This window comes from Dermacentor variabilis, chromosome 11 (assembly GCF_050947875.1).
Source record: "Dermacentor variabilis isolate Ectoservices chromosome 11, ASM5094787v1, whole genome shotgun sequence".
In the NCBI taxonomy this organism is placed as follows: domain Eukaryota; kingdom Metazoa; phylum Arthropoda; class Arachnida; order Ixodida; family Ixodidae; genus Dermacentor; species Dermacentor variabilis.
Window position 1 is genome coordinate 67,760,744 of NC_134578.1, and position 21,794 is coordinate 67,782,537.

Sequence of the window (21,794 nt, forward strand, 5' to 3'; positions counted from 1 at the left end):
TATATACTTATTAATCAGGAATCGGAGTTTCAGTTCTCGTCTGTCCTCTAAGCCCCGGTAGCACAGGACGTGCGCGCTTTTTAGCACTGTATATGCTTCTTTTGTCCTCCTAATTTTACTGAGCCCCATTATATTCCATTTACTGCCCTCTCATTCCTCCAATAGCACTTCTAGACTTGCCTCACTAGATAACGTTTTAGTGTTGAACGCTGCTAGGTACAGATCCGATGGCGGCCTGTCCGGAGGCAGCTATTCTTAGCACGCTCTGGTGCGTCACAGATCTGACCGCCGCCGTGGTCAGTTGCTTCGCAGCTACTGGGGACTGATGGCCGGGGCTTGATTGTTGTATTCATATAGGAGGTTGTGGCGATGTACTGCACCAGGGTGGCCAATCCTGCTCTGGTGAGAGAGTGCGTTACCGGTTCTGGTCACCGGGATCAGGCCGCACTCCAGGGCTGTTTGCGCAATTTTCTCAACACACGGTTTTTTCCAATTTTCCAGTGGAGAATTGCGCGGCACCGGGATTTGAACCACGGTCCTCTTGCACGGGAGGCGGATACTCTACCGTCCCCGCAGGAGTTAAATTAAAAAAACTAAATTCTGGGGTTTTACGTGACAAAACCACTTTCTGATTATGAGGCACGCGTGGAGTGCAGCGCTCCGGAAATTTCGACCACCTGGGATTCTTTAACGTGCACCTAACTCTAAGTACACGGGTGTTTTCGCATTTCGCCTCCATCGAAATGCGGCCGCCGTCGCCGGGATCCGCGCCCGCGACCTCGTGCTCAGCAGTCTAACACCATAGCCACTGAGCAACCACGGCGGGTCCCGCAGGAGTTTTCTGCTAATAATAATTGTAAATTCATGTCACCTATGGGATCCAATGCGCGCGTTGTTCCTTTGTCTCTGCATGCAGTCGTTAAGAGAGCCAGTTTAAGGGCGGAGAAGAAGGAAGGAAAGAAAAGCAAAATTGCAGCGCCGTCGTATTAAAGCGCACCCGTGGTAGAGAATCGGAAGGCGATATAAGCGTGCGTGGCCATGATACGCACACGACAAACTGCTTTAAAATATTTAGACTTGAGGGAAAGCTTCGTTAACAAACGATAGCACGGCAATCAGCACTCGAATATAATTATAACCCTAATAATAATTGTAAATTCATCTCATCTATCAGATCTAATGTTCGCGTCGTTGCTTTTTCTCTGCGTGTAGTAGTTAAGAGAGCCAGTTTAAGGGCGGAGAAGAAGGAAGGAAAGAAAAGCAAAATTGCAGCGCCGTGGTTTTAAAGCGCACCCGTGGTAGAGAAACTGAAGGCGATATAAGCGTGCGTGGTCATGATACGCACACGACAAACTGCCTTAATATATTTAGGCTTGAGGGAAAGCTTCGTTAACAAACGATAACACGGTAATCAGCACTCGAATACGACGAGAGAAATTATTGAGACGTGGAAAATTCCCTTGAAATAAATATGGTTTGCGAGATAAATGCTTGTAAGTACTGAACCTCTTAAAAGATGAGGAGGAATATGCGCTCACCGAGAGGGCATCGTCCGCACGAGACAACCACCAGGCACCTTACTGAGACGTGGAGGGCTCTGCGGCCGGAACAAAGCCTCCCTTCTCCGCCGGCCAAGACGGGAAAACGCGCTTTCCGATCGCTCAAGGTTGCGCGGACACAGCATAACTCTAGCGTCTAGGAAAAGCTTAAACAGGTGCGAGGGTGCCACGCGTAGCGTGGGAAGCTAGCCGTCAGAATAACTATCTCAAGGACTGCTACTAACAAGGGGAAATACCTTCGTGTAATTATAATAACCCTAATAGGACTATTTTCGAAAGAAAAAAAGGAAACGGCTCAGAGGGCTATACTACGAGAGCTACGACTGATAATTTTCTATATATATATATATATATATATATATATATATATATATATATATATATATATATATATATATACTCACTTACGCCTGAATTTGTACCAGAACTGTCAACAATAGTTGGTTTGAGATTTGAAGAATGATTGATCCAAACTAAAAATGACACCTTGTAGTTTCCTCACTCCTTCTTATGTCTCGCTCAATCTTTAATTCCGACAAGTAGCTGTCATTGTTATTTCTTTAAAATTCATGCATTTTACTTTACTTTCAGGCACAGGTACTCTAACCCAAAAAGTACGAAAGGTAATTATACTCTTGCAAAATTGTCCCGCACTTTAGGAAATAGAGGCCGTTAAAGCGCGATTTTGTTCTCTTAATGCATGTAGAGAAGTTATATGGAATGAAATGTCAAATGTGTCAATAATCATATTCTCTAGACTTGAATGTAGGGTATACGTCCGAAATTGTCTACTAAAATTGAATGATAGATACGACGGTTGTGCCTTTAGAGCCTGAGTGATAATAGCTAAGATATCAGTATCTCGAAATGAAGTGGTGCTTTACCGATGTTGATATCTATATACACATATGCACTCCACAAGTTTAAATATGCCAAGATGAGGGCATACTATCAGGATAAAATGATACAACCAGACTCCACTCATGAGTTTATGGCGCGATGGTAAAACGAGGACATTGAGGGTACAACCGTGGAACAGGTATTAAGGTTTTATTATTCATTGTGTAAAAATTTATATTGAGCAATAAAACAGAGTACAGAGAAAATATATATAGTAAGCATGGTATAGGCAAAAGTAAAGAGGCAAGTTAGTCGGCAGATACGACAAACAGATATAATAGCATGGATACAGTGAGATCAATATCGTGTTAGAATCGCCTTCCATATACGTCTGGCCTGGTAAAAACTTCGGCTCCTTTTTCTGATAAGGCAATATATCACTTCGGGACGCATGTGCTGCTTGTAGTTTAATCTGGATAGTATTGCTCCCGTGTTTCTGAACAACTGAGCTCCATTCAGACCAAATGGTGTAGCTAAACGTGCCGGTACGTCATGTTACGGACCTTGCACCCATGTGCACCTATCTTAGCAGTTGCGGCCATTGCACCTATGTTCACGTAACTGCTCAATAGGACATCTGGCAGTCCGGTATTTACAAACAAAAGGACGATCGAACACAAATTACAACTCAAGTGGAAGAAAATGGCTAGTAAAAAAAGAGAGCATGCCTCAACAAGCCATTCATGGTCATAATAGAAAAAAATATCTGTAATTTTGGGAAAGCGCACATATAGACAATGATTTTACACTTATATATTATTCCGTGTCTGTCTATTGCAATTGCAGTATTAATGCGTTAACATTCTTAGGGTACTTGACACACACTTTCCGCGGGCTGTTCTGTCTACCTACCTATGCATGTATGTATATGTGTTTGTTAATATCTATGTCTGCATTTAATCGTTTTCCCGCCTAACAGGTTCACTGGGTAGTTCATATACGAATGGGTAGTGCATCAGGCTGCTGTGCTGAGGCACCGTAGTCCTAACCAAAAATCGTACCGACTTGGGTCACTGAGTATGTTGCAATAGAGAGTTTTAGATTAAGGGCCAAAAGGCGTTGGGCAGCCCTAGTGCTTGGGCCACGGCACTACGCACGCGTAGACCGCCTGCGCATGCGCAGTACCGTGGCCCCGAGCGCTAGGGGTCCCCACCGCCCCATGTCCCCCTAATCTAAAGCTGTCTCATGTGCGGATACGTGCCGCTTTACAGCTAACCCTTTTCACGTCGCCATGGGTCACTGTAGTATACCGGACTGGGTAGGTGCTGCTGTTTCAAGACACACATCGGCACCGACTTGGAGCACGGGTGCTGCTTGGTCTGTGCTGGTTTTCAACAAACATCATTGATGCTAATTTGAGTGACGAAAAAGATTCCTTAAATTTCTCCAATGCTGAATGCAATCAAAGCCACGTAATAAAGGTCACTCAAGCATCCATGGCAGAAAAACAGCACTGGAAATACGGACAGACGGCAGAACACAGGATGGGCGCTGAAATGGAAGAAACACAGGACGTTCGTGTTTTCAGCCCTGTTTTTTTACCATGGGTGCATACGAACGAGCTGACCTGCTGACCCTTTCAAATGAAGCACAGCAAGCCTACGCATTAGCAGTCTGCACCAGAAACGCTCAAGGTATGTGTCACAATTAAAAAAAAAAGATAAACCCGACTGCTTTAGTGAGGGAGCAATGAATTCACTGGGTATGTCCCACTCTTCAATGAACCCCTCGCCAACTTCAATCCCTCAATATGCATCACTGAGTATGTGCCAGTGACCTTAGCAAAGCAAGGGCACTATCCTCAGTGTTCGCAGGCACCTGCACGCCACACTTCCCGTTTGGAAGGCCACGCGCCCACTTCTCGGCAGTGGCACTAGATGGCGCAGGGTATCCAGAGAGAGGCACGATAAAGGAGATAGGTTGCCGCCCTACATGTTTCTCAACGTTCGCAGGCACTGGCGCGCCACGCATTTAGGAGACCAAGCGCCGGCTTCAAAGTGGCGGCGCTAGATGCCGCAGGGTTTCCTTAGGAAAACACGAAAGAGGAGTCCCGCTGCAGTACGCGCATCATACATTGCTTATTTCGACAGTGGCAGTACGCTGTTTTGTTATATTGATTCAATGCTAACACATTTCCGTCGACAGTAATCAGAGAGGTGTTCAATCGCATTTTTTTATAAATTGTCGTTCTTTGCTCCTCTTGCTTCAGTCATTGTGTGGTTGTGGTTTGTTTTTTTCGTTTCGCTCCTTCCTATAGATTTCGTCCTAATAAATAAAAAGCTTAGTTGGAAGTCCACGCTTGTTCCTTTCATGTGTATATCCTCGCTTCGTCGTGGTACCTTAAGTTCACAATAATGGGTCGCAATTTAGTCCAAGTAGTCGGTTTACTTCCTAGTTGCTTGCTAATTTATCAAGCCAAATACAATCGACATCTGGGCAATGCGAATAATGACGTAGAGTTTACTACGCAAGCACTTCATTGTTTAAATGCCCAATCACCCAAGTTAGCATCACACAGGTTCATTGAAGAGCGGCATACATAGAGCGCCACGTACCAAGTGGCAGTAAGCCAGTGGCCACAGTGGCAGGCACCCCGTGGCAAATACTCTTGTTGTCACCGAGGGCTCATTGAGCAGGTGTACATACCCAGTGCCACATACCTAATGGCCCAAGTTGCACATATTCACTGGCAAATGCTCAGTGCTTCACAGTCACTGGCTCATACGCAGAGGTCCCAGGGGCACATAACTTAAGGCTCGAGCGGCGCATACCCACAGGTGCAAGTGCACAGTCAACTTAGGAATGTAGCTGATTGCGCTAGTTGGTAATCCATTCTGAATGTGAATTGCAACAGGGCAAAGCGAACAGTGTATTCTCTTCATTTTATACAGATTGTCAGTCAAAGCGAGCCAGTTGTGCTACTGTGGGGCGAAAGTCAACCACCAAGTTTAAAAAATCGGGCTTGCTGGATGTCTACGTGTGCTGGCAAAGCGGACAAAGGTGGAGTCCGTGCTACGATCCACAGCAGTTGGACTGAAGACGTGAGTAGTAGCAGACAAAATATATCCAATTTTACATTTTACTGTTGTATATTCTGACGACACCACCAACTGTTGATCGAGTCAGACATTATTTGTCTCAATCTTCTTTGAACAGTGTCCTGTTGGTCCTTTCTTTTGTCGTAAAAGGACTCTCAGTTTCAGTAGTATCGAGGGTAGGTTCTGAAAACCCCGTGTAAAACGGTAATAACTATTACTACTGTTATATATATATATATATATATATATATATATATATATATATATATCCTTGTAACAATACTACCCACGGCTCTTGCATTGTTATTGGGGTGTAAAAGAAGGGAGCCATCACTCAATCATGCACAGGACACGTCCACAGATGACTCAGATTTCGAGTAACGCATGATCAACTCAAAGCTAACTTTAGCCTGTCGCTTGCCTTCAGGGGGCATAGCTAGGAAATACGTTTGTCAATCCGAATGGGAATGGTCACGTTGGAGAGAGCTCACTCTGTCGTAATTTGTATATTTCATAAAACTGAAACCTGTGCTCATCCACTGTTATGATGCTTAGAATTTTGCTAGTCTGTGTTATAAACTTGACGGTTGCTTGCCTATGGCGCGCCCGCCTTTGACATCCGGGGTCTAAGAATAGCGTGACGGGCTTAGGCAAAAAACACAGAGAGATGCCAACTCGCGTCCATAAGACTTGACCGCAGGGGGCTCCCTCCGTATATTAAGCGAGCCTCAATGAAACATTAGACCGTAGGACCCCCATTATCTCTATCATAAGGTGAACGTGTAAGCTTTGTAGCGGGTAAGTAAATCGGCACGAGCTTACAACGTTCCTTTACCCTAGTGCCCGTATATGCCATACACCCTCAGTAGCACGAAGACGTTTGATGCACCCCACTGCGGTTGTGTCTGCGACACCGCCTACCCATATTTTTCAGTGCCAAAACATTACATGCCACATTATGGCAAAATTCCATCGACGTTGCCACGGAGCGATGGCATCAAAAATTGCGGACGGCGCAACAAGTAAATTCACGTCAAAATACTCGTATTGACGTAAACTTTCTGGGAGAATTTCTTGTAAGTAAATCAATCACTTTGATACGAAAACTTCAATTTTGGTCTAGGTGGGAATCGAACACACGAATTCGCGACGCGAAACGAGCACGCTTCCCCGACGTCACGGCGGCTTTTTTTATGGCCGGTTTTGTACTACTATATCAAAGAACAAATGACATTGGAGAAGAAAAGATAAATTAGTAAGTTTTCAGCACCACGTGTCAGCCTTACAGGGCTGGCGGCTCCACGTCTTTGGCTGGCTAAAGGTGTGTCTAGTGCATGCGTCATTGCTCACGTCACGTCGAAAGCTGTGCCGTAGTGCGCGCGTCACTGGACACGTGATGGCGCAGCGGATGGGGAGGAGGTGGCGTCACGTCACGAGTGTACAAAATCAATGCATGAAATAAAATCACTGATGTCCACTTTAACACCGCCGAGTGGCGCTTCGAGTTACACCTCGTTAGACAGCGGGCGCGTTGAGACGCCTGGAGTGTTTTGATTTGGCCTTACCCAGGCACAGTTAGAACGTAGGCGAGAGCTTGCGCTGACAAGGAATGGGCATAAAAAGACCTTTCACCAAAGGGACTATGATTTCGCATTCACACACATTATCACCCTTAAGTGTCTCGGTCGAATTTCTTTTAATTGTGAGGTAGGTTTTTTTTGTCTCCGTATTTCATCGAATTATAGATAGATAGATAGATAGATAGATAGATAGATAGATAGATAGATAGATAGATAGATAGATAGATAGATAGATAGATAGATAGATAGATAGATAGATAGATAGATAGATAGATAGATAGATAGATAGATAATGTTTAATGGCAAAGGTAGAGAGGTCGGCCTGAGTGAAGTGCCTCTAGCCTGCTACTCCACGCTGGGGAATGGGTTTGGGGAATAACAGAGGTGGGATGAGAAGAGAAAAGAGGGTGTTGGTACGGCAAATACGATGAGGGCTGCACATTACAATGTATCTGTGCATTGTGTACGTGCACACTTCACACCACAGCACAGTCATCGAATTATAATTTTATTATCGGCCTTTGGGCTTATGCGTTGGACTTTGAAATTACGTTGATTTATTCGTCTTTAATTACCCTTCACAATGTCTGGTGAACCTCAATTAGTGTGCATGCAGTGCAGTTTAAGATTAACATAGTTATTATCCACAGTCAGAGCTTGCGGCTCAAGTTGACGATTAGGCCTCTTAGCTAAACGCCAAAAAACGGCTGACATCTCCCGACGCTTTCTTTTTCATTTTTATGTGCCCCATAGTGTTACGTAGATTGCATTGCATATTGAGGCGTATGAAGGTATTACAAGCTACCTGCTTGTATAGCTGTAAAGACACGCCAGTAGCACCGCCACTTGTCGTGCCTGGCTGCAATAACATCGCAGCGGTACCAGGCTGAGAAGTATGCTGAACGATGCAATGATGATCTGAAACACAGTAGTAATGGGCTAAAGCAAGCAAAGCACATGTTCCCTGGCTGTGCGTTGATGAGAAAATATCTCAATTCGCCCGTTGGCATACTTAGAGCACGTTCAAGGGACGCCAGTACCTCCCGCGTTAGTTGAGCAGGTGTAATGGGGCGCTACTGTGCAAGAACTTGTGGGGTCGATCACAAGCGTGGCGTTTGCATTTTGACAGGAGAGTAATGCGCAAGCGCTTGTCTACCACAAATTAGGTGCACGTTATGCACCTAATTGCACCTAATTCGCTTGAACCAAATTACGTTCAAGCGAATGCTTGAAAAAGTTGATTACTTACACATAACTAATGCGTTAGCTAAGGGGAAAATAAAAAAATAATAGCCTCAGTAAATCAAGGCCAGTGCCGACAATATGCATTCAGTACAACTTGCGTCCGGAGTGCCTTTTATTTAAAAAAAAAATTGCCTCACGTTATGTGGGACAACCTGTATAGACAACTTGGGTGCCTGGGTTCATGCAGTTTCCTTGCCAGATATATTTATTTATATCTTTAGTCAACGTGGTCTCGCGCGTATGTGCTCACTCCTGTGCTGCCTGAATAGAAAAAGTGCTGCTGACTGCTGGTTTCTGGATGGTCTAGTAGACATCTTGATCTAATGCGCATGTGCTACAGTGCATGTGGCCAAACAGACAACTCAGGAACTAGCTGTGTGGCATTGTGTACATACCCATCTTAGGCCAATCCCCCAAAATGATTATGTTCATATGACACAAGAGGTATAAATCCTTAAACAACTTCGGCACTAAGTATGTGAAACTAGGTATGTGCTCAATTTTGGCCAATCACCCAGAAGCGATCTGAAACAGTGACATATGGGATGTAAGGAAATCGGTGTGCTAAATCAAATTTTTGTTTGCATCTTCCTTCTGGTTTTGGCGTTCGCCGTCGTTTCCTTGTACAGGAAGTCACACAATCAACGAGATCAGCTGCGCATACGAATGCATTTTGAGTGAAGCTTTGATACTTGGTGCGTAGTGCGAATAATTTCCGTGGAACGCGCTTAAGGAAAGCATGTCGCATGAACAGCGGTCAATGAGTTCAGTCATGATGAGTTACTAGACGTTGAGTACCTAGCTATAACATACCCGGGTGTAACTAGTAGGGCACTCGTGCATTGGACATCGTGCATCTTCAGAGCTCTGACCATTGCACCTTTGCTCGTACCCACTCAGAAATTAATATTTTTGACAAAAACGACGTAATACGATGACTTGTATTCATACCCACGATGAGAAGCAAAACGTTACACATTGGACATTTCAATACCAGCGCGGTTATCGCACAGAAATGCTCGCAATCTGCTAGAAAAATACCGAAACTCGAAACGCGCCTAGGTTTTCGCTAATTTACGGTAATTTTTCAGCTTTGGAAACATTGTTTTTATTAGTTTTCTATAAGCGTTGTGTGACACTTTCGGCCGAACTCGTCTCTCAACGAATCTCGACGCTAGTGCCATTAGCGCTGCCAAAATATAGCCACACACCTTACGGCCACCACGGAAATGCGTGAGGCATGAGACGTATGAAGCTGGGTTTCTTTCTCAGAGGTCTCTCTGGGCACACTGTGACTTTTAGCGGCACTGCCACAAAGACAACGCTTGACGCATGTATTAGCAGATATTCAGTCAAGTCTGTGTAAATATCTGTCAGGTGGCATTAAGTTGGTGCCAAAGGTGTTCTTTGATGAGTGGGTGACAATCAGTGGCACAGGTTGGTAGCGAGAAGTTCAATTTAAATGCGCATACCCGAATGAACACGCCCACCCTATGACACAAGTTGGCCTCAAAGGGGTACATCGGAGAGCACTACATACGCTGTGCCGCATACTCAATGAGACACAATTCGGTCTAGCGGTTGGCCTTAAACACGGTTCCTAAAGCAGAGAAGCCCCATGCTCTAGTCATTAGACTATGGATTACTCAGTGAGGCAAGTTTGTGAGAAAATAGACAAAGACCCAAGATTAAGTAAACAGATGGGACAGTGCATCAAGTATCTTAAGAATGCTAACCTCCCTAAAAGTAACGGTGCCCATGTTTCGCCCCTTTACGATTCTTATTGAGTGTATAGCATAGGCGAACAGTTGGCAAGCTTTGGTTCCTTAGGCAGTATCTGATTGATCGCGTTATCTCTGCTTCTTTTCCAGCCAAACAGCGATGACGCCAAGAGGAAGAAAAAGTATGTAGCCGGTTAAAAAGGGAGGATTCTTATTCTTTTCAAATCTTGTATTTATGTCATCCCAGTTGTTTCTGGTTTTTAGCACACACATATACACGGGCACGTTTGTCCCAACATTTCATGAGCAATTTATATCTACCTTCGAGAGGTGTACGGTAGCGCGATTAAAGACGGGACAAAAGAAGACCCACAGGGACAGACACTCATAGCGCAGTGTGTGTCCCTGTGTGTCTTCTTTTGTACCCTCTTTTAACCGCGCTACCGTACACCCGTTTAAAAGGCATTACCAACAAGCCCCATATTGAAACCTTCGTGGACTTTATTTCTATCTACCATCCTACTTACAATACAATTATTTGCATGCGGGAACAATTGGATAGTAAAGCTGTAAAAATTCGCAGGCTGCGAAATACTGATACAATTGTCCTGTCCTAAACCCAATAACAATAAGCAGCAGCCATTCTTCATACTGCAAGACGGAATCATCTCTCTGTGCGATCTTCTATTACTGTGTTTTCGGTGTGCTAAAACCTTGGTATGGGTGTTATTTTCGTAATCTAATCCAATCACCTTATCTTCTTCCGTCGCCGACTGCATTTCACGCACAGTGTCCCTTAAATACTCTGATGCACAACAGATAGTTTGCTCAATTAATTACTTCCTTTCTTTAACAACGCCTAAAGCAAAAAGATCCGCAAACCAATTATTGAACTACCATTTCTTCCTTTTAATCAAAACTGCAACACACTATACAGAAGTTTTCTCTGTCAGCCATGCACCCGCCGCTCTTTGCTTAAATTTACCGCATATTCTCACAAACGGAATACAGAGAGACAGCTCGGAGTCCTCGTCTTTACCAGCGCCTGCCAAGAAAGTGTTCTCTTTCTCTTCTACAAAAGCGCATATACCTCAAAATAGTAGGCTCATAAATGGTCGCATGTGGTACTGTCATGTTTTATATGAACTCTCGTTGCGTTCTTCTACTCTCTTACCCTCATATATATATATATATATATATATATATATATATATATATATATATATATATTCTTATACTTACCATGGAACTCCTTATCCTCTTCCAGCTTCTTCATTGGGTGCCGGTTACAGAACCACTAATCATCAATGTTGTTTCGACGTCACGCAGTATCTCATATTTTGTTCATTAATCATATCTTGTTTTCGGCACGTAAAACCCCAGGATTCAATTTGAACATACGTACTTCACCGTCACTTCCGGGGTGACTGGATAATGTTAATTGCGCCCACGTCACACCATCGCGCAAGGAAGCGCTCCAATAGCTTCTCTCGCAAGTTATCGGGTGTCACAAGCAAACGCCTTTGAAGTTGTGCAAGCAAACTTCGTGGGACAGCTTTTGCCGAAAATACTATCAGGAGAGTCGAAAGTCTATATCTCACTATTCACGTGCGCAGTTTCAAGAGTTCTCCAATTAAAACTCGTATCCAGCATGACGTTTAATGCGTTCTTTATGTCTTAGCGCCGCTTTGTCAACCGACGAAGCCTTCGCCACGTCATCTATTCCGACAATGCGAGCACGTTTAAGAAAACGTCAGATATCTCCAGAAACTTCCTCAAATATCTCGCATCCAGCTGTCACTTCGTACGTGAGTGGTAAAGGCATAAAATGGATCTTTATTGCTCTTAACGCTGCACGGTGGGGTGGATACACGAGTACAGATACCGCTTCGTAAGATAATCCGAACAGCCTAAATTAATAACGGTGCATTCTGAAAGGAGTGGAAGCGCACGCGAGTTCCAGGCCTTTTAGTTTCAGTGAGTCGGACGCCTGTGAACCACACGCGCTAACTGTGGCTTATCTGCTATTTGACCGAAGGCTTACGACGATACCGCACACCAGCGTCGATGCACAAGTCGTTCAACGTGCACAGAGGCCTACCGGAGACTACAGTTCAAGGAGCGTCTGACCGAAACTGTTGGAAAAAAATTAGCTACCGCAATTCCGCGCAGCATGCATGGCTGATAGATGGGGCAACAACAAAGCCCAGAAGTCTATGCCATGCTGGCAAACGCCGAAGACATGCTCCACCTGATGTGAAAAGTTGCAAAATCAACTGGGGGTCTTCCGAAAAGGTCATGGACACAATCGCGCTTGCAAGACCAAACAACAAGGCGGCCTTGTCCCAACAAGGGCTATTCAGAAACTTTCCCCACTCGAAGTCGAAGCGTAATATCAGTCCGCGATCGGGCATGTGTTAAATTTTCCGTGTTCTTTCATAAGCAAGGACAAGACGAGCTTCTATCCACGGAGCGGATGGGCGCGTTCAGCCTGCTAGGAGCAGCGGTGTTTGTTTGTGAAGTTAGGCAGTTCATAATAAACGTCGGTTTGAACATTGACTCTTTGTCGGCTTGTCCATAAGGCACATATGAAATATCTATATTAAGAGTAGAAGTATAATAGAAAGTGGAGTTGGACTATCAAAGAAGAACCAGTGGTTGATTGCGCTGACCAAATCAGTGCCAAGGAAAGCAAAACAATATTTTTAACGCAACAATAACAATTCTGTGGCGTCACTAGAAATGGTGCAGAATCGCTCTACTCGCTTCATCTGTTCCTGTTATAACCGCACTGCCAGTACAACTTCTATGAAATCCGATATCTCTCTTCCATCGCTAGCATCCCGCCGAAAACAAATTCGCTTGAACTTTTTCCATTGTCTTTACTATCACCCTACCCTCCATGACGAATTCATTCTTCAACCACATTACCTATCTGACAGTGTTGACTGTCGCTTTAAGGTTGGTATCGAGCCATGTCATACTAAAACCTTTGTTTACTCTTTTTTACCTCGAACTTCACAAGATTGGAATCGCCTTCCTTCCGACATTGTTTGCATTAATGATAACACCCAGTTTAAATGTGTCATAGCTAACATTGTATAATTAGGATTTACCCGGCTTTGTCATATTATGTTTATTATGTTCGTTATTATTTTGTTATTATTATGTTACTATGCACTGCGTTTATTCTCTATCCACTCCTCTCTGTAATGTTGCGGCCCTGAGGGAAAATAAATTTTAAAAATGCAGCGCGAACGCACTACCGCGCTCGACCCGAGAGGGCGCTGTACCGGCCGCTCCCGAGCGGCCGCTCCAACATTGCTGGCCGGCCTAAATAAATCGTGGCCACTGTGGCTACCTCTTCTCGCCGCCTCCCACAAACATATTGGCAGGCACTGGTTCATAGGAGGACAGACTTGAGCATTACCGCTCGATTACTGCGTATTACGCTTGCTTCTTTTGAGAGCGCAGAAACAATCTTGTGAACAGGCTTACCGATGGCGCAAAGTATTTCCCCGCATGTGCTTACTTCCAAGTTGCACGCCCGAAACATTTGAATACATGCTAAGCCTTTCCGATTAGCTTTATTCGTGGTGTCGTATTGTGCTACACGGATATGTAAATTTCGCTCATTAAAGAAGAACAGGCAAAGCATATACTAACAAGCTGTGCGCCATCAATGTAGACATTTTTAATGGTTGCAAAAGCAAGTGCCTACCTCTCATAATGGCTGGTTATATGGTAGGAAAAACTTGGAAGCGCAATAATACGCGCTTAATCACATGCAGTGTAAATTTGACAGAAGCTATTTCTTTAGAGTCATGAAGCACGACCATCGCCACGTAAAACAGGAAACGTTGAAGTTCTGCGGAAGTGAGCAGCAGACATGAGAGTAAGGTTCACGTAAACTTAAGATGTGTACTGGAGAAGAACTTCAAATTTAGAAGCTTTCTCCCTGCACCATTCGCCACGTGGCATGTTAAACTTTAATACGAGCACGCCTGTTCCATAAAGAAACTACATGAGTACCTCGTACATGTTCGTGTCCATAACTAACTTCTCGCTGTCTGCACGCTTGTTTGTGGATATGCCACCGCTTCTGGTCGTTTAATGAAATTTTCACAGTTTACCGTTCAGTAACAAAATAGCATGAATTTCCTTTTCTTCCAGTCAAGCTGAATTTGTACTAAGATTCAGCACAGTAGGCGGAAAGCCAATATTGAATGTTCAAGCTATAGGTAAGATTTCCTATAATATTTCTTGCGCTTTCGGAAAACAAACGACTACGTCATGTCTAAGTTGCATTGCGATGAACGCGCCTCAATGACTGTCTTGTTGCGGTATGACGAACCTGAATCGATCAGCTATAGTTATGACTTGAATGCTTGCCTCTCTTTGTCCAGCAGTGAATGAAGTATACAGATAATATTTAGGACCGAACATATCGTCATGCTGCTGAAAAACCAATTTGATGGCATTATTCCTATATTTTTGCATGGCTTCGACCTTTTTTCACACGATCCATAGAAGCCACCGAGGCTACATTTATGGCACGTTAATTGCATTAATAAAAAGTCGGGACTATTATCACTTCCAGGCTGGCAAATGAAGTGAGCATATTCATTTTAGGTTCCTTCCGTGGTACCATAGAAGGGAATGCAGGATTTCACTGGCATTTCTACACAACGTTGGTCACTAATACAATTCTAGTAAAAATTATTCGTTGTTTACTAATAAAATAGCGGTTACTACCACTTCATCAGATAAAATGTGAGTTCTTAGGGTCCATAGCTTAACTTTAACATTGTTTACCACTATATAGCACCTTTTCTTTTAGTGCATTTCATAGTTTACGTTTTCGTCACCATCGTTTTGCCAATTTGAAGCTTTTTGTTATAACAAATATGTTAAAAAAAGGTTATCAGTGCACAAGAACGCAACTTCGCTCGAAGGTGAACATCCTTGCGAAAAACATTTCACATTAACAATTTTTAAACAAGTTTTGTTTGCCTCTACCATTGTCTTTGTGACTACCGCCTTGCTAAGCGGACAACAACTTGGGTAATTGCGTATGTGCCACTTGATACTTGATGATGAGCTACTGCCTTGATGATGATCCACTCGACACAAAACTACGGACATCGTGGCCACAACGGGGAACGGGGAAGTTCATGACGGCACGAATTATCTCCGGGTCTGATTGGAGACCGCAAGTGTCAAGATGGCCAAACACTGTAATTTGCCGAAGAGCGAAGCGGCACTTTCGGAAACTTACCTGAAGTCCATTTCACTGGGAAATATACAGAATTGTCCATAGACGCTCAAGGAGTGCTGAAAAGGGGCGGTAAACACAATCACACCGTCCCACTAACATAAGCGAGTGAACCTTTTGAATCATTGAAGCAGTGCGCGCATGATCATTTCGAAAATTCCTGAAGCATTTCACAGGCTGAAAGGCATGACCTTGGCTTAGTGAAAGTCATCAGTGATGACGAACGCAGTTTTTTTAGGAACCACATCGTCTGCAGCAATTTCTAGTAGCTAGACAGAAAATCCAGAGACGCGAAATGAGTGGTGCCACCGTGGAGGCAGTGATCTTATTGAAGTTGGGATAGTCGATGCAGAGCCAAGAAGTACCGTATTTCTTTTTCTCTAATACGACAGAGGAAGCGCATGAGCTAGACGGTTACTCGATGATATCCTTAGCAAGCCTCTTCTACACGACCTATTTAATGACTTCGCGGACACACGGCAATGCAAACGGTTAATTGGCATAGAATCACCGCTGTGTATTCGGCGAGCGACAGTCGAAGTCTGAGCTAAGCAGTGACCATAGGTATCCAAAACATCCCTATAAGAAGCCAAAGTGTGGCAAAGGGCGTCAACCTCCTTATACAAAAAGGTCTGATAACATTCGTGTTATGAAAAATTGCGTCGCTGGACGCTGCTTACCGTGTACCTTCAGTGTGATCAGGAGAACGGGCTACAGCAAGAACTTCTGTGGCACGGTCTTCGATAGTGCTGAGCTGGTGAAGCCTAGCCTGTTGGGACAGCATTAGCGTGGTCAGCCCAAAATTGAGGAGCAGAAGGAAGATACAGTTGCTCGCAATCATGATGACGGTATCTGGCACAGTAACATTGTACGTAAGAGGTACGTCAGCTATCGGAGTGATAATATAGTCGTCATCAACGACGAGAGGGGTCCATGACATCGGCTTGAGGCAGTACACGAAGAAATGCCGTGGTGATTAGACGTCTGATGGGTATTTAATAGGGGTCCCATAAAAGAGGAATGTGGACGCAAAGTGAATTAGCTGAAAAATCAATGGGCAGACCGCGGCGAAAGAAAGTCGGGGCCCATTATGAAATCAACGGTGCGACGAACATGGACAGTAAGAAATACGAATGTCGGACGGTCGGCGATGCTGACACGGGCAGTGCACATTTTTACTATGTCGTAGATGTTAAGATCTTCTTCAGGCGATTTGGACGAGAGCAAGGACTGTAACACTGTTGACTTTGACTTCAATGAGGTTATGATCTGTGGACAGCGTCAGTAGAGGGCTTGCGGATGACGGTGATGCTGCCGCTACACCACCACTAATTCTACTTTCTAGTTTTCAAAATGTAGGGGAGAAAGAGCAGCGAAGCTGAGGAGAGCCGGATTGACGGAGTTGGAGGCGCTGGGGATTTGGAGTAGCGGCTGACAGGGAAAGAGGCGTCAGTGGTAACAGGCTTACGGGATGCCGAAGAGTAGTTAGCAGATGGACTTTCGTAAATGTTAGGGCGCGGGTAGGCACGGAAGGTGGACTGGAATGAGAAGCTCCAATGGCAACCGCAATAGCGAGAAATATGTTCGACGCGGTGACAGTGAAAATATATGGGTTCAACTAAGGCATTCTACATTCTGAAGGGTTGGGAAAGAACAAAAGATTGGCGTGGATACGACGAACGGCAGCCCTGGCGCATGGCCGTGGATCCGGACAAGTTACTGGGCGCACTGATGGAAGGTCGAGATTCGCAAACCCTTGTCTTACTACAACAAGAATTAACAATACTGATGGTAGCTACGGGTCGTAGGGTTACAGTAGAAAAGGGGTGGTTGAATGGATGCGGTACAGCAGCTTCAAGGTAGCGACGGACAATGCGCGTGAAGTTAAATAAATGAATAAATGAAATGAAAGTTTTCATTGGTGGGTGGCTGGCAGGGAACATCATATGATGAAGTGGCAGCCGTGTTTGGAAGTCAGCCGAAGTGTTGCGTTATGCGGCGGCTTTTTGCTTGTTCATACCACCACCGACATTATTTATTAATGGTACCGGCAATGGAGAGGGTTTCATAAAAAAGCAGGTCGAACGCATCGTCTGCAATGCTTTTCAACACGTGCGCAACTCTATCCGACTCAGATATATGTGCGCCAATCTTGCGGAAAAGAGCCAAGACATCTGGAATGGAAGCGACGTACGGCTCTGTAGACGTTTCAGCTCGAGTCGCCGGTTCCTTTTTCGCAGCAAGCTTGAAACCAGAGGTGTTGCCAAAAAGGTCGCGGATCTGCTGCTTGAATCGTTCCAGCTTTGACGCAGTAGTTCTGTGAAAACCCGCAAGGTAGAGAGAAGTAACGAATAAAGGGAAAATCAGACATCCAGCCGTTCGTAGCAATTGCTACAAAGGAAACCCATACGGGTTCCTCGAAAGAAAAGCCTCATAGTTGAAGAAAAATTCGTCCTGGTCCGGGCCCACCGCCTTTCCGGGGCAGCCACTCTACCATCTCAGCTAGCCAGGCGGCTAGCAGATGGCAGGGTGAAGTCGAATTTGTCGACAACAAGAAGCAAAGGCAAGAGTTTGACGTAGTAGTTCTGCGAAAACTCGCAAGGTAGATAGAAGTAATGAATAAAGGGAAAATCAGACATCCACCCGTTCGTAGCAGTTGCTACAAAGGAAACCCATACAAGTTCCTCGAAAGAAAAGCCTCATAGTTGGAGAAAAATTCGTCCTGGTCCGGGACTCGAACCCGGGACCACCGCCTTTCCAGGGCAGCCGCTCTACCATCTGAGCTCAAATACAGTCGGCAAGACCGGCTTCATCGACGAAATTTAGCAGAGTGTGGAGCAGCACCCTGAGAGGAAAATTGCAGCCCGAAGGCTCCAGAATGTGTTCCACCACCGGGTAAGGGAGGTAATGCTGACTGTAGATGCTGACGAGGGATTTTCGCGCTGCGGCTCTACGCGGGAACTCGCAGAGCAGGTGTTGCAGGGTTTCCACCGCTCCGCAGTCTCGGCAGAGGGGGGGGGGGGGATGGAGCGCCGTGGAGGCGGTGCTGGCGTTCGCTTACTCCCAGTATTATATAGAATATTCACCCAAATAATCTCCAATAGAGTAAGGGCAACACTGGACTTTAGCCAACCAAGGAAACAGGCTGGTATCAGGAAGAGATAGTCTACGATGGATCACATCGATGTCATTAACCAGGTTATCGAGAAATCCGCAGAGCGTAATAAGCCTCTCTATATGGCTTTCATAGATAACGAACGCCATTTGATTCAGTAGAGATACCAGCAGTGATAGAGGCGTTACGCAATAAAGCAATACAGACCTCTTACGTAAGTACATTGGAAAATATCTATAGAGATTTAACAGCTACCCTAATTCAACATAGGACAAACAGGAAGATACCTATAAGGAAAGTGTCAGACAAGGAGACACAATGTCTTCGATGTTATTCACTGCGTGTTTGGAAGAAGTTAAGTTAAGTTAAGCGGTTTTACGTGCCAGAACCACATTCTGATTATGACGCACGCCGTAGTGAACTCCGGAAATTTCGACCACCGGGGGTTCTTTAACGTGCATCTAAATCTAAGTACACGGGTGTTTTTGCATTTCGCCCCCTACGAAATGCGGCCACCGTTACCGGGATTCGATCGCGCGACCTCGTGCTCAGCAGCCGAACACTGTAACCGTTTGGAAGAAGTATTCAAGCTATTAAACTGGGTAGGCTTAGGAGTAGAGATCGACGGCGAATATCTCCGCAACCTTCGGTTTGTCGATGACAATGTTCTATTCAGAAACTATGCAGAAGAGTTACAACAAATGATTGAGGACCTTAACAGAGAGACTCTAAGAGTGGCGTTGAATATTAATACGCCGAAGACAAAGATAATGACGAATAGCCGGGCAAGGAAACAAGAGTTCAGGATCGCGAGTAAGCCTCTAGAGGCTGTGAAGGAGTACGTTTAGCTAGGTCAACTAATCCTAGGGAACCCTGATTATGAGAAGGAAATTCATGAAAGAATAAAAATGGGTTGGATTGCATGTGGCAGACATTGTCAGCTTCTCACTCAGACAGCAGACGGGTATAGCTGATTTTCTAATGGACATTAAGAGAAAAAAATACAGCTGGACAGGTCATGTAATGCGCAAGTTGGATAACTGTTCGACCACTAGGGTTACGGAATGGGTACTAGGAGAAGGAAAACGCAGTCGAGGACGGCAGACGACTAGGGGAAGCGATAAAATTAGGAAATTCGCGGGCGCTAGTTGGAATTGGTTTGCGCAGGACAGGAATAGTTGGACATCTCAGGGAGAGGCCTTCATTTGCGGTGGACATAAGATAGGCTGCTGCTGGTGCTGCTGCTGATGATGATTGTGATGATGATCATCATCATGTCTGGCAACTAAATATAATGGCTAAATGAGAGAATGAAAACAGTTTTAGCTTCAACGCCCGCAGAAGTAGATGCGTATGCGTTACAAACAAATGAAAAGGAAATATCTGAGACCTCACTATTTAGCTTCCTGAAATTTCACTATCACTAAGCACAGAACACATCGTTTATCGCCATTGTTGACTCTAAACCTATAATAATTTCGCTTCACTGAGGCTGCGAATTCCTTCAGACCAATTTTCTTCTGTCATCCTGGGTAGAGAAATGATCATTTTTGTCACGCGTGAGTAAACTACACTGTACTTACATTTCAATATTTGTAAATGCATAGGACACAATTTGATCATTTCTGACATGTAGACAATAAAATATTTATAATGTGGTAACCACCGTCACGTGTTTCGTACAAGGTTACAAATTTTAAATACTTTTTAACTATGATACAGTAAGGCTACTGACAGTTTGTGGGTTGAGAAAAATCTGCTGAAGCACCAACATATTGTTTTCAGGTCTTAATGAATTTACAAGTAGGGTTCAAGGAGCATATGAAATTTTACAAGCTTCAGAAACTTGTGTTGTACTGCGCGGTCCTCAACATTTAGGTGGTAAGTGTCCTTTTCTTCATGAACGATGCTCCATACTTTAAATGGGAGTACTGTTTGTTTACATTTTTTTATTCTAAAGACCTTATTTCTGGAAAGAAGAAGGCAATGTCTATATTCAGAAAGAGCCTTTGATTAGCTACCAACCGCTAATTATCAACGTTTTACAGCAGTATCTTGCGTTTAAAGCTCTTATAAAAGGCGTTTTTCTTTTTTTATGACTCATTTTTGATAAATCACAAACAAGTAGCTTTTGTCGAAATGAAGCAGTCACACTGATCTTGTTTCCGCACTTTGTAGCAACACGCAATGACGTTGTGAGCAAGAAGTCTATATCCGGATTGCGACAGTATGACAGAGCACTGCTAAAAATGGAATTTACCGGCCATACGCCACTAAACAAACCGAGAGGCAATTCGTTTCGTCAGACGGACTTGTTCAACCTAATGTGTATATATATATATATATATATATATATATGCCCTCATTTATGCATAAGTGGTCACGTTCCCCGACGATTCACGTTTTGCTAGAGCTCCTCCCTTGAGTTACGGCGGGGTTGTACCTAGGCCAGGATCACGAGTCTCCGTCGCGTTGTTTCACCAGATGCCTCGTGCACCGCGTGCTGTGGTTTGAACTGGACCTGCCGTCGCAAACTCGTGAAGTACGTGCAACGATCAGCCGAAACGGTTTGCTTGTGGCTACACAGGTCGTATCGCCTGCATTGTCGACGCGCTCATTCTACTGACGCTGCATCAGCCATGACATTCCATGATACAGGCGTGCTAAGGCCATTTTGCAGCTCTTACGGCTCATCTTCGGTCACGTGAGCTGTTCGACCGATGCCCGTCCCCCGCCATCCACAGTCTTCGCGTCACTGTTTACCGTTGCCGATGCGTCCTCGTCCATTGGCTCGAAACAAAGAAAAGTTATTTCCGCAGTCCACGAGGCTAGGACTGTGGCGCCGGTGAGTACTATGATGAGTACAAAAGTACTCAGTACTTGTTATAATGTTATAGAAGTTTGTGTTCAAGGCGTTCGCGCCTTTGCTCTCGTCGACACTGGAGGCGCCGCCTCTCTTAAGAATATGAAACACGTGTCGCTCGGTTCGGAAAGTTACGACGCCACTTTCTGGGTTGTCCCTCAGCACAGCAAGCGCTCCTCATGATCACCTGTAGCATCGTGTGCGGTGTGAATTGGTCGTTAAGCATGTCTTGTATATCATTGAATTTACTGTTATTTCTTCGTGCTCTCATTACGTTATCATCAGTTGGGACTTATTTTCGCGCCATAACGCCTTCATTCATTGCGCGCCTGCTCAAATTGAACTATCACCGGTTGGAAATTTTACCTTGGATGACGCTTCCCCATTTCCTGCAAGGTGCTCGTGAAGTAGGATATGATAATTTCTACAAACGCCTCAGCGCTTATGCGCGTGTGTTGCAGCAGTATCTCCGACGCAATAGCACTGTTCTTCATATGG